At 47.4% G+C, this 13,218-nt stretch overlaps 1 long non-coding RNA gene and 1 pseudogene across 2 annotated transcripts in view; one reads left to right on the forward strand and one right to left on the reverse strand.

The window, feature by feature from the left end:
- Positions 1–12,012, forward strand: part of LOC123105162 (uncharacterized) — a 16,581-nt gene extending 4,569 nt beyond the window's left edge. The window contains exons 7-13 of one of the 2 annotated variants that reach the window (XR_006450717.1): positions 1,100–1,429; positions 1,563–1,648; positions 2,072–2,137; positions 9,165–9,279; positions 10,207–10,316; positions 10,906–11,140; positions 11,872–12,012. This is a non-coding gene — a long non-coding RNA (uncharacterized lncRNA). Of the gene's footprint in view, positions 1–1,099; positions 1,430–1,562; positions 1,649–2,071; positions 2,138–9,164; positions 9,280–10,206; positions 10,317–10,905; positions 11,141–11,855 lie in introns of both variants that reach the window. The other variant, XR_006450720.1, reaches the window with a different exon arrangement.
- LOC123105152 (uncharacterized) lies at positions 7,991–8,690 on the reverse strand (annotated as a pseudogene).
- Positions 12,013–13,218: the final 1,206 nt, after the last annotated feature.

Below are 13,218 nucleotides of genomic sequence, written 5' to 3' on the forward strand. Positions count from 1 at the left end.
GATGGGGGTGCTCCTCGGCGACAATGGATCCGGCGGCGGCGCAGCTCCCTCGGCGGCGCAGTGCTGGGTGGCGTGCGGGCGGTGGCGCGGCCGCTTGGCGGCGGGGCGACGCGGTGGCTAGCAGCGGGCCTTCCTGGCCCAGATCTAGGCCCTTTTGGGCTCGATCTGGGTCTGGGCGGGCCTGGCCTGGTCTGCTTGCGGCGTCTCCGGCGGGTCGGGGGCGTGACTCGTGCGAGGGGTGGTGGCGACGGTGGCTCGCGTTCTGCAGCGCGGCGACGGGGGCTTCGCGAGCCCGTTTGGGCTCGGCTGGGCCAGGGGTGGCCCGGTTTGCCCCTGTGCTGCGTCCGGCCGGATCCCGCCGGGGGCGGTGGAGGATGTCTCCTCCCGCGAGGCTGCTGATGTTGCCGCTCCTGGTTCCCGGTTGCGTCGTCTTGTTTCCGTCGGTCCCGTTTCGTTTGCCATGGTGAGACGGCGATGCAGACTGCTCGACCGTGGTGGCGCAAGTTGGTGGGCGGTGTGTTTGGTGGCGCGGGATGGATTGTCTGGGGTCATGGCTGGTTGGTGGTCGGGAGAAATCCTTGTCGGCCGTGCCGGCACCGACGCGGTGACGCTCGTGGGCGCCGCCGTGCCTTCCTGAAGGGCGTCGGGCATACCCCTTCCACCTCACCCCTCGCGTACCGGGGGAAACCCTAGGACATGTCCGGGCAACAGCGTCGTCATCGTCGCGATCCTTCTTGAGGGTGTTGTTTGGTATGCGGCGGTCCGGAATGCTAGGAGCGTGGTGGTATTTTCCGGTGGGCGCGGCGGTTGCGGGTCCTCATCGTTTTCGTTGATCCGCCGTTGTTGGCATTATTTTCTCTTCAGTTCCTTTTTTTGTTTCTTTTGGGCTTGCGTGTGCTGTGGCCCCAGCATTTGTATCGTGTGGTCGTTGCTTTATAATATAAAGCGGGGGGCAACCCTTTTTCGGTGAAAGGCAGGTTGGGCATCAATAGAGCAGAGTTTGCTACAGTTTTTGGTGGCTGTTTTATGTATTACAATTTTGCCTTTTCTAAAACCACATGTATCTTATAATCTGATTGAATCTTCTTTGTATGAGCAGCAGTTCCTGAGCTTCGAGGGAAGGGGCGGTGGTGGTGCCCCTGCAGCAGCCGAAACAAAGTGCAACGACAGCGCGAGCTCGGGCAGGTCGGGTGGCAAGATGAGCTTCAAGTGGGAGGTTGGCAGCTGCTCGTCGGCGTCTATGGTGTACCTGTTGCTGTCGTTCACGTCAGCCCCGGCCGGGAGAACGGAGCAGCAGACGCCGTCTCGGTGGAACGGGAACTACAACCACTGCAATGGGTGCTTGTCCTGGCTATCGTCGGTGAGCCAGAAGAGCTCGTCTGCATTGAAGTCAATGTTGGATGCCGCAGTGGACACCACCTATCAAACTGTGAGTTCCTATCTATCTATGCTATGGCATATGTTAATGAGATGATAAGTTAGTGTCGCTGCAGACGCTAGCTAATCCAGGCAGCAATTGGTGTCTAGCTAATGACGTGTGTGCTTGTTTGGTTATTTTGCAGTCGCGGCGTTGAGCTGTGAGTAAAAAACAATATTGGTAAAGATGGACGAGGAACAGAGTTCAGTAGTGGACTCATGGCTGGGTGAGGTCCGTCGTGTGGATGAGGAACACCACTTAATTTTGTCTTCCTCTCTCTCCTGATGAGGCTTGTTCCTATTATGTATACTTGCACTGGGTGGTGTTGTCTTTACAAGCAGATCATGATGTTTGAATGCCACCGGATTTTGGATGGAAACCAACCGATGCATCTCCATCTGATGATTTGTCTAATTGCCTCCCACTCTAGTCCTTGTGTATGAGTTTTGTCGATAGATTCTTCATCAGTTTTGTATGAGTAGTGTTGATAGATTCTTCTAGAACTGTTGAAACCATAAACAACATGGTACATTATTGGGATCTTACCCATAACATGAGGGCATCTATTTTTAGAATGTCGAAACAATCATAATATGAGATGGTCAAAATTAGACTCATGGTTAGACGTTTTCTTCCTCGAATTTCCCATTGCAGATAATTGGGGAATTATAAGGCAATACGCGACACCGCTTTATCTTGATGAAGAAGCTGCCATGAAAGGTTAGTTCATCATATACTGCACTTGATATAAATTTTTAGCTTCTAACATAAAAGAATTTCGGAATTAATTCTTCATCGGTTTAATATGATTTTTGTTGATAGATTCGTCTAGAACTGTAGAAATCTTGAGCAACACATTACACTGTTGGGTTCTGACCCATAACATGAGGATATTTATTTTTGAAATGTGGAAGCAAATCATATATAATAAGCCGGTCATAATTAGACTCTTGTTTGACGTTTTCTTCTTTGAATTTTACATTGAAGTTGTTCTTATAAAATAATGTACATGTATCAACACTGAATCTGGAAAGCTTAAGTAAAATATTTAAACTTGTTCATCATATGCTATCTGATTCTGAGTCAATTTACATTCATTATGACTTAGTCATTCTGCTTTATGATTTACTCAATTAGTATTGTTTCATGATGATAATGCAGCTATGCAACAAAAGCCAAAGGGTTGCGCCTTTTATATGTCTCTCCCCAAATAGGGGAGAAGGGTCCAGCCTGGAAGGGCGACCAAGGGGTCCTGCCCGAGCTCGACGAGTCCAGCCTGGCCATGACGACACACAACTCCCAGCAAGTAAAACCTCCCTCTCCCTCTGCTTACTCACCTGCTGCTATGCTAATCTCCCCACATGGGCTGCTGCTATGTTAATCCTCCAATGCTTGATGTTTGTTAGCTAGTTAAACGGATTGCTTTTCTGCTAAATAAATGCCCCATTAGGCAAAGGCATCTAGCTATGCACGCGTTGGTGCATGGTTGAACTTTGACTAAATTGGAGACATTCCTTTGGAATGTTTAGTTTCTTCTATGAATGAATGTGCAGCAGCATTGTTTTCAAGCAATACATAAATCCTGTTAGTATCATTGGCATGGTTGTGTAATTACCAACATAGTAGCATGGTTGAGCTATACTTTTTTTTTTCGAATTCTTCTTGTTTACTGCTGTTAATTGTACTTGTAACATAGCTGTCATTGTAGTTTAATTCTTCTAGTGAGCTTTTATCAGTGCAGAGAAATGCTCTTACATGGAAAATAATTCTAATGCATGCAACATTCAGGCCCTGTTTGTAAACTCTGGAAATTTCCATGAATCTCACTGGAGTTGAACTATGTAGTAGTGTGAAATGTAGGCTCTATTGAGTTGCTGCTGCTGGTTGTGTATAATGTTATGATTGTGCTTGATGTTCTAGCGCTACTAGTACTAGTAGACGTACTTATGAATCTGTTGTTCTACACAATGATATCATTCTACTATAGACAGCCTTAATCATCATATTCATGTTTGCCTCCGCAAGCCTCGCACAAGATTCTGCTTGGAGCACTCACCCAAGTCTTCTATTTTAAACCAATTAAATCTATATATTTTCCTGCTTGATTTGGTGAAGCAGGTTCCCGGCATCATGGGCGAGGACGATGACCGGGACCCCGAGCCCAAGCCGACAAGAACGATGAGGACATCGTCGAGTCAGGGAACCCTGACCTCGACTCCCCACACAAGTTCTTGGCTCAACCCCTCTCAACTGTGAGGCTTTTTCCCTAATTTCTGTTTATGTTTCTTAGTGGATATACACTGTCATTCTTCTGGTGCTGCATAGTTCATTTGTGAACCACAGTGACCATGAGCTAAAAAGATGGTGTTTATGCTCATATATGATGGTAGTTTGTATTCTGGTTGTGAAACCAAACTATTGTGGTGAGTTCCATCATTCGTTTGGTTTACTGCTTGCTTGACGCCACCTGACTCCAGGTTCTTGTGTATCATGAAATTTTGCAATTTGCGTAGATTCTTGATGACAAGTATGGTTCCACTTCATACCATATTTGGTCCTACTACCTTGCATGATGCGTGTGTGGTTCCTGATGGTCACTTTGTAGCTATATAAGGAGGTTGTTTTGGTAGTGATGAATGAATGGTATTTCAGTTTCTGGTTACTATGCTTGTGTGTTGGAGTTTAAGTAGCTAGAGGAATATAATTGATGCTGGGAGAAACCTAGGAGTTACAATAGAGCAGCATGACACATAATATTAGACTAGATGATCTGTAAATTTGAGCTATTTTGCTATTTCAAATTTGGTGCATGAATCAATTGAATTGTATGCATATTGGCTAGTGATTAAGGAACTGAACTTATTAACACGTACTCTGGCACTATCCAAGATAGCCTCTATTGCTCCGCGTAGTGTACATACTTTTTTTGTTCTGCTCTTGAAAAGGCCTCCCTCCTTTATGGACGTCCTAACTCATCATATATTAGGAGCACTCGTGCAAAAATCTTAATTGAACATCGATCAATAATGTGATCAATATATGTCTGAATTTAACACTTGTATCTGAATTGTGAGATTTGTGTTGTTATGCCACTGTCATGGTAAAAATTCGATTTTTTCCCGTCAACTTATTTAATCTCACTTGGAACATAGCAATCTCACTGCTCAATAAGTTAGTGGTATGGCGTTCATCTAACTCTTGAGTCTATCAGACTTTGTTTGTCCTCGTCAATAACTAATTCGAAAAACTAACTCTCAGAAGGTCGCCCATCTCATCTGTGTGTGTGTGTGTGCACACACGCGCACGCACGCGCGCGCGCGCACGCACACACACACACACACTGTGTGTGTGCGTGTGCGTGTGCGTGTGCGTGCGTCGGTGGGTGGGTGTGGGTGTGTGTGGGTGGTTCTAGGCCGATTCAGTTTCTCCCCTCTTTACAATTTAAACATGAGCAAATCTGATTCATCAATCAATTATTCAATTTTGTGCCCACAAGTTGGACCATTTGTGGCTACGATAAGAGTTTATTGCATAATGGCCCAAGACTTTATGGGGCCATAGTGCTTCGCTGCTTGCATTCGAAAATCGTCATGTGAATTAGGTGTGCTTGTCAAATATTGCCAATATATCTGCAAGTCTTGTGTTTCGTCTACCCAATCAATGCTCTCCTCAAGCCTGCCTAGTTTCTGTTCTTTGTTAAACCAAACTATTATTGTGAGGTCCGGGGTTTGGCTTATTGCTTGCTTCATTGGTGCCACTGGACTCTCAGGTTCTCGTGTAGGTAGGAGCATGGCGAAATTCTGCAGTGATTAACTTCTTGTGCCAAATAATAAAGCTCCCCCATAGAAACTGGTAGATCCGCCACCCCCTACTAACCTTCTCTTCGTTTGTTTTGCTGCAGATGAGACGGTGACGATGGCAGGAGGGCACCAGATCTGGCCAGGAGTAGGGCCTTGTCCTGCTGAAGGAGGAGTGACGCACCTAGCTGCCGGCCTTGTCCTCCTCGAGGAGGAGGGGGCACACCAAGGGGTCTTCTCCTTTGCTTCCAAGGCAACCAAGGGGTCCTGCCCGAGCTCGACAAGCCCAGCCTGGCCTTGACGACGCACCACTCCCAGCAGGTAGCACCTCCCTCCCCCTCTCCCTCTGCTCACTCACTTGCTGCTAATCTCCCCGCAGCGGCTGCTGCTATGCTAATCTTCTGCCGGTTTCTGTTTGTTAGCTAGTTAAACGGCTTGCTTTTGTGCTAATGGCCTGTTAGGTAGACGTGGTGGCGGTCATGGCCTCGCTACTTAGGGTTTTTTCTTTGGGCCATTAATTAGCTAGCTATATGCTATGCATGTGGTGGTTAATTTGCAAGAAATAATTTTTGTCCTTGTTTTCATTTTCTTGCTCTAGTCAAACTCATCCTTTTTTAGTACTACTAGTACTTGTTAGATTTCAAGTATGTCGTTGTTGCTACAACAACAATAGCCGCCACCAATTACCGTAGCATGCTTCTTTTTTGGTAATTAGTTGCCGCACTTGATTGAATTAGCCTACTAACTAATCTATTCCATTAATAATTGTTGCTCTTGCCCAGTTTCGGTATCTCTTAGTTTGCAATTGTACAACTATATGATGAATACACGTCACAAGTTTTGGTTCAATGTCAATGTATGTACTCCCTCCGTCCCAAAATTCTTGTCTTAGATTCATCTAGATACGGATGTATCTAATACTAAAACATGACTTGGTACATTCGTATTTAGACATATCTAAGACAAGAATTTTGGGACGGAGGGAGTACATGATTCAAGTTTCCTCAATGAATGAGTATGCAGCAGCATTTTTTGGTTCAAGCAATGCATAGATTTTCTCATTTAAGTTTGTTTGTTTCAAGTGGTTTGTCTCATTAATGTTCTCATGGCTATATTTCTGCTCTATGGTTGCTTACTCCTTCTCATTGCATGCTATGATTTAAAGCCGCCTCTGCTCTCAGACCAAAGCTATATGTAATGAGGTTCAGATTTTCTCTACTGCAGATCGCGCATGGCGCTGATGAGATGGCGATGATGGAAGGAGGTCATCTTGCAGCCACTGGCCTTGTTCTCCTCAGGATGGGCGCACATAGTCACCAAGGGCTCTTCTCCTCTTCTTCCAAGGAGGGCGATGAAGGGGCCCGAGCTTTACTAGTCCAGCCAGGTCACGCGATGGGCGCCAGAGATGAGGTTGAGAGCGATTCCGGCAGCGACCGCGCGGGGTCAGGCTAGGCCTTCTTCGAGGAGACGGCTCAAAACCTGGTAAACTTTGAGAATCCTATTAACTGGTTTGCGGAGCTGGGAGCTTGCGCTCCTGGTTCCAGGTTTTGATGTTTGGCCTTGTTAGGGTTGTGGTCCTACCGTCCTAGTAGCCGCCATGTTCTTGATCCCGCTCTGGTAAATCACCCATGCTTTACGAGTGGAGATGCCTTGCGGTCTGCCAGTTCCAATGTGTTATAGTTAGGGTTCTTGATGGTTCCCCTTCTGACCTGACAGCATGCTTCATCCGTACGAGGTGTCATTCTGACTGCTGACCTTGCGATAATAAATTGGTGGTCCCTATCTATAACCTGCAGTAATAATAGCTGAAGGATTACCGTTTCCCCTAGCTTAATTCGGAAGGTGCCTTTTGTTTTTCCATAATAGAGCGGTTCTTCCACTTACAGTACTAAACCAACCATATGAAAATTTTATTTTTGGATATGTGGAGGTGGAAGCATGTAATGCATTCATTAGCTGCTCTGAAATTCTCACTTGTGATGATAAATTGGGGATTGATTATAGGCAGTTTGCTCAATTTCCACTGAAGCATCACTGTATTAGTGTAGCAGTAATTCAGAAATTTGCTCGATTATAGGTAGTTTGCTCTATTTCCACTAAAGCATTACAACGTTAGTGTAGAAATGTTTAGCTTCTAACATACAAGAATTTGGGAATAAAGTTCAGTTTAATATGATTCTTTTTTTCGAGAAAACGCAAAAGAGTTGCGTTTCATTGTATTGAACAGGAAGACATCGGGGGTACAACCTCCAGAAAGGAGGGACACACACACGCACACACACACAACGACTGTCCTCACCAAGTGACTACAGCTAGGCGAGGAGGTGCCCACAACTACAGGCACGCAACGACATTAGGCCTCGCCCAGCCTTGCCTCCAGCCAAAATGGCGAAGCACCGAGACTCGGAGCAACAGGGCAGCATCACTGCCATTGCGAGACACTTCTAGGGAGGAATGCAGCTTCAGGACTGCCCAGGCCGACGTACCTCGCACCCATGTGCCTAGAGAGTCGGCGGGTGAAAGGCAGGGCCTGATTGGAACTGGTGTAGCATCCATTGGGGATCGCTGGCGCAGGCAAACGTTGCGACCTGCTCCTTGTGTAGCAGTCTACGCCAGATCGATGCATCGCCAACCACCATCTGCCGCATCAAGTACTCCACTTGCAGTCAAAGCAGCGCCATCAAGAGGGGAACAGCGTTGAGACGCCGCCGCTGCCCGGTCCGGGAGGCCGGACCTAGGATTTCTCCCGGTGCTTGAGGAGGAGGTCCGGTCAGGGTCATGCCAACGCCTCCAAGGAGGTGACGGCACCCTCGGGCGTCGCCGTTGACAGCGCAGGCCGTCACCGCGCGGGGATTTCGCCCCGACCCAAGAACGAAGACCTCAGATGCATTGGCAGACCGGGCATGGCGAAGAATCGTCGGAGAAGACCAACACACATGGGGGAAGCCTAGAAATGTTGTCGTCGCAGGAGTGGGCACCGACCAGCGCAGCTCCAGCAGGCCGGCCACCGCCGGGAGCGCGTCCAGCAGGCGGCAGCAGCCACCTGCACCGCGCCGCCGCCGCGCTGGCCCGCAGCCTCCGCCGCCAGGATCCGCCGAGGCACAGCGGAGCAGCAACCGTCAGGGTCGCCGCGCGCGTGCTTGCTAACCCAGCGGCAACCGCCGGTGGCGGACGGGAGGGGTGGGAGGAGGGAGAAGGGTGGGTGGGGGCAGAGTGATTGTCGCGGGCCTCGGCGGGCTCGCGCGACCTAGATCTGGGCGCCCTCAACTCTGTCGCACGCATCAGCGGCCGGCGGCCGCCATGGCAGCGCCACCGCGCATGCAGTCCACGCCATCTCGACCTCCCCGCAAGCAGACGGCCGCCCGTCGTGCCACCGCGCGCTCCCGCCGCTCCAGCACACCCAGCAGCGGCGCGCAAGCACACGAACAAGGGCCCCGCTGCCGCCGTCCACCGGTGAGGGCTTTGCCTGCCGGCATCCACCGGCGACGGCGAGGGGAGGGAGGGGAAGGAGGGGAGCCTGGGCGGCGGCTAGGGTTTCTCCTCCCGAGTCGCCCCTGGGAGCGACGCGGGGGCTGGGGGGGGGGGGGCTCACAATATATTTCATGTTGATAGATTCGTCTAGAACTGTTGTAATCGTGAGCAACGCGGTACACTATTGGGTTCTGACCCATAACATGAAGGTACCTATTTTTTCAAGCGTGGAAGCAAATCATAACATAAGCTGGTCAGAATTGTACTGATACTTTGACGTTTTTTTCTTCAAATTTCCATTGCAGTTGTTTGTTGTAAGATAATGTACATGTATCAACACTAAATTTGGAAAGCTTAAGTAAAAGATATAAACATGTTCATCATATGCTATCTGATTCTGAGTTGATTTAGATCATTATGACTTGGTCATTATGCTTTATGATTTACTCAATTAGTATTGTTTCATGATGATAATGCAGCTATGCCTTCTCATAACACGAGGACAAAAGCCAAAGGGTTGCGCCTTTGATATGTCTCTCACCCCAAAGGGGAGAAGGGTCCAGCCTGGCCACGACGACGCACCGCTCCCAGCAGGTAAAACCTTCCTCTCCCTCTGCCCACTCACCTGCTGCTATGCTAATGTCCCCGCACCGGCTGCAACTATGCTAATGTTCCAATGCTTGTTGTTTATTACTCCCTCCGTCCTATAATATAGGAACGTTTTTGACACTAGTGTAGTGTTAAAAACGTTCTTATATTTTGGGACAGAGGGAGTAGCTAGTTATAAACAGCTCGATTTTCTGCTAAATAAATGCCCCATTAGGTAGAGGCAGCTAGCTATGCACGTGTTGATGCATGATTGAACTTTGATTAAATCTGGAGCCATTCCTTTTGGATCTTTAGTTTCTTCTATGAATGAATATGCAGCGGCATTTTTTGTTCAAGCAATACATAAATCATGTTAATATCATTGGCATGGTTGGGTAGTTACCAACATAGTAGCATGGTTGAGTTATTCTTTTTTTAAGTCTTCTGGTTTATTGTTGTTAATTGTACTTGTAACATCGCTGTCATTGTAGTTTCATTCTTCTAGTGAGCTCTTGTGAGTGCAGAGAAATGCTCTTACATGGTAAATAATTCTAATGCATGCACCATTCAGGCCCTATTTGTGAACTCTGGAAATTTCCCCGAATGTCGCTAAAATTTAACTGTGTAGTAGTGTGAAATGTAGGCTTTATTGAGTTGCTGGTGGTGGTTGTGTATAATGGTATGATTCTGCTTGATGTTCAAGCGCTACTAGTACTAGTAGACGGACTTATGAACTTGTTGTTCTACATAGTGATATCATTCTACTTGATGTTCTAGCGCTACTAGTAGCATTAGCAGACAACCTTAATCATCATATTCATGTTTGTCTCCGCAACCCTCACAAAAACATTATTCTGCTCGCAGCACTCACCCCAGTCTTTTATTTAAAACCAATTAACTCTATTTATTTTCCTCCCTTGTTTGGTGTAGCAGGTGCCCGACTCTATGGACGACGGGGATGAACGGGACCCCAAGCCCAAGCTGACGAGCACGACGAGGACATCGCCAAGTCAGGGGAGCCTGACCTTGACTCCCCACACAAGGTCTTGGCTCTGCCCCTCTCGACTGTGAGGCTTTTGACCCAATTTCTGTTTATGTTTTTTAAGTGGATATACAATGTCAATCTTCTTGTGTTGCATAGTTCATTTGTGAACCAAAGTGAACATTCTAGACTAGATGGTTTCTATTGTCATATATGATGCCGTGATGGTAATTTGTATTCTGGATGTGAAACCAAACTAGCGTGGTGAGGTCCATCATGGTTTTGGTCTACTGCTTGTTTGACTGCACTCGACTCCAGGTTCTTGTGTATGATGAAATTTTGCAATTTGCGTAGGTTCTTCATGACAAGTATGTTTGGTTTACCCAAGTGGTCGATGCTCTTCTCTAGCCTGCCTAGTTTCTATTCTTTTTAAACCAAACTATTTCGGTGAGGTCCGGATTTGGCTTACTGCTTGCTTGATTGGTGCCACACTGCCACTGGACTCCCAGTTTCTCATGTATGTTGGAGCATGGCGAAGTTCTGTAGTAATTAACTTTTTGTGCCAAATAATAAAACTTCCCCCGAGAAACTGCCAGATCCGCCACAACTGCCGCCCCAAACTAACCTTGTCTTCCTTTGCTTTGCTGCAGACCGCCCATGGCACAGACATGACGACGACGAGGGTAGGAGGGCGCCATATCCGGCCGGGAATATGGCCTTGTCTTGCTCGAGGAAGAGGAGGGATGCACCTAGCTGGGGGCCCTGTCCTCCTCGTGGAGGAGGGGCACACCAAGGGATCTGCTCCTCTGCTTCCAAGGCAACCAAGGGGTCCTGCCCAAGCTCGACGAGTCCATCCTGGCTACGACACTGCACCGCTCCCAGAAGGTAGCACTTCCCTCCCCCTTTCCCTCTCCCGCACACCCTGCTCACTCACCTGCTTCTCCCCGCACCGGCTGCTGCTATGCGAATATTCCACTGGTTCCTGTTTGTTAGCTAGTTAAACGGCTTGCTTTTCTGCTAATGGCCCACTAGGTAGACGTGGTGGTGGTCATGCCCTTGCTGCTTAATCATGGGTTTTTCCTTTGGGTCATTAGCTAGCTGTGTTATGCATGTGGCGGTGAATTTGCAAGAAAGAAATCTTGTCCTTGTTTTCATTTCCTTGCTCTAGTCAAACTCATCCTCTTTGAGTACTAATACTTGTTATATTTCGAGTATGCCGCTGCTGCTAAAACAAGGAACAGCCACCACGAATTACTGTAGCACGCCTCTTTTTTGGTAATTAGTTGATTGCACTCAATTAAATTAGTCTACTAACTAATCTAGTCCATTACTAATTGTTGCTCTTCCACTTTTCAATTTTTATGTATGTACATGATTCTAGTTTCTTCAGTGAATGCATGTGCAGTAGCATTTTTTGGTTCAAGCAATGCATAGATTCTGTTAATCCCATTGGTCCCTTTACGTTTGTTTCAATTGGTTTGGCTCATTACTGCTCTCATGGCCATATTTCGGCTCTATGGTTGGTTACTCCTGCCAAAGGCATGCTAATGTTTAAAGCTGCCTCTGCTCTCAGACCAAAGATATATGTAATGAGGTTCAGATTTCCTTTGCTGCAGATCACCCATGGCATGGATGCGACGGCGATGACGGTAGGAGGGCACCTTGCAGCTGCCAGCCTTGCCCTCATGAGGAGGAGGATGGGCGCACATAGCCACCAATGGTTGTGCTCCTCATCTTCCAAGGTGAGTGATCAAGGGGACCGAGCTAGACGAGTCCAGCTCGGCCACCACGACGCAACGCTCCCAGCAGGTAGCACCTCCCTGTCCCTCTGCTCACTCACCTGCTGCTATGCTAATCTTTCAATGCTTGCTATTTGTTAGCTAGCTAGTTAAACGGCCCGCTTTTCTGCAAAATAAATGACTCATTAGCTAGGTAGAGGCAGCTTTGTATGCACGTGGTGGTGCTCATGGCCTCCCTACTTAATTAGGGGGTTTTCATGACGCCCAGCCCTGGGGTGCCATGCTAGACAGCATGACTCCCCGGTCAAGGGTGATGTGGAGTCAGCGCTGACTTACCATGTTGTACGTGCCTGGGAGCATGGCGCCCCGGCATAGGGGGGCATGCTCAATAGCTTGACGCCCTAAGCCTGCGCCATGCCCTTCGCTGCGCCATGCCCTTCGCTAATCTAATGTGCATGTGTTTCAGCAGACTCCAGTACGAGCATGCGAGTGTACACCCACATGTGCTACTAGCAGTGGATGATGGACCAATCCGCTAATTAGTCTAGCCACTGGACGTTTACTCGTGATGATTTTTAAATTTTCTTTTCTACCCGAGTTCTCTAGATAAACACTCACACATAAAACATGATTCCCATGATAATTAGTGGAATATCAATCAATGCTTCTACAATACCAATCTTAGTACTTCACAGCACTAGTGGTCAGGTTAACTACTTGACTTTTGGGTAGCATCATGTAATTAGCAAGATGATTAATCAGAATGCATTATTTTTTTAATCAGAATGCATTAACAGTAAAATAATTCATGACTACAAAAGAACTTGAAATGTCTTAAGTTTACAAACGTCATACTGCAGGCAAAAAATTGGAGACTGAACTCTGAATGAAAAAAAGAGGAGTTACCTATATTATCATGGTACATCATAGTGGAATGGCAAGCCACAGTCAATCATATCAATAACGGAAAAGTACACCCACATTCTGACCAAAAAGAAGTCTGTGCGAGCGTGAAACGTCTTGCCCTGATGGGGGCGACGTGTGCATGTTATATAGGAGGGAGCCAAAACCCTAGATGGCTTTACATGATGCGGTTACAAGAGGAGATAAGAGAGAATCAAGATACAACTTGGAAGAGAAGAAAAGGAGGAGATGGTTACAAGAATATCTCATACAAACTACCTCCTAGCCATATCTCTATATCTCCTATACATGCCGCATATG

Source organism: Triticum aestivum, chromosome 1B (assembly GCF_018294505.1).
Source record: "Triticum aestivum cultivar Chinese Spring chromosome 1B, IWGSC CS RefSeq v2.1, whole genome shotgun sequence".
Classification (NCBI taxonomy): Eukaryota; Viridiplantae; Streptophyta; class Magnoliopsida; order Poales; family Poaceae; genus Triticum; species Triticum aestivum.